Below are 555 nucleotides of genomic sequence, written 5' to 3' on the forward strand. Positions count from 1 at the left end.
GATACTGCTCATGTACATGAGTGCACACAGACACATAGATACTGTTCATGTGCATGAGTGCACACACAGACACACAAAACAAGGAAAATTAGTGATCCATGTATATCCCTGAAGTTCTAGGACTCAAAAGGCAGAGGCTCAGAAGTTGGAAAGCATCCTCAACTACATAGAAAATTTGAAGTTGGCTTGCACTGTATGAAGCCCTGTTACAAAAACAAACAAAACAGGCCAATGAGACGATTCAGTGAGTAAGGTGTTCACAACACGTGGAAAAGAGAAAACTGACTTCCCCAAGTTGTACTGACCTCCATATGCATGCAATAGTGTGTATATACACATACTTGCACATGTATACAAATTAACTTAAACAATTAAGAAGTGAAAATATTAAATGTAGTCTTTAAAAGCCATTTTTTATTAAGGTTGTTGTTGTGGCTCACACTGAAATTCCAGCACTTGGTTGGATGAGGCAGTAGGAATGCCACAAATTCAAAGCCAGCCTGAGTTACACAGTGAGTTTTGGGCCATCCCAGATACAAAGTGAGATCCCATCTC

General features: G+C 39.6%; 1 protein-coding gene across 2 annotated transcripts in view; it reads left to right on the forward strand.

Annotated features, from left to right (window-relative positions):
* Rpap2 (RNA polymerase II associated protein 2) overlaps positions 1–555 on the forward strand; it is a 73,554-nt gene that overhangs the window by 8,984 nt on the left and 64,015 nt on the right. The window lies entirely within an intron of this gene.

The sequence above is a fragment of the Mastomys coucha genome, unplaced genomic scaffold, assembly GCF_008632895.1.
Source record: "Mastomys coucha isolate ucsf_1 unplaced genomic scaffold, UCSF_Mcou_1 pScaffold22, whole genome shotgun sequence".
NCBI classification, from domain to species: Eukaryota; Metazoa; Chordata; class Mammalia; order Rodentia; family Muridae; genus Mastomys; species Mastomys coucha.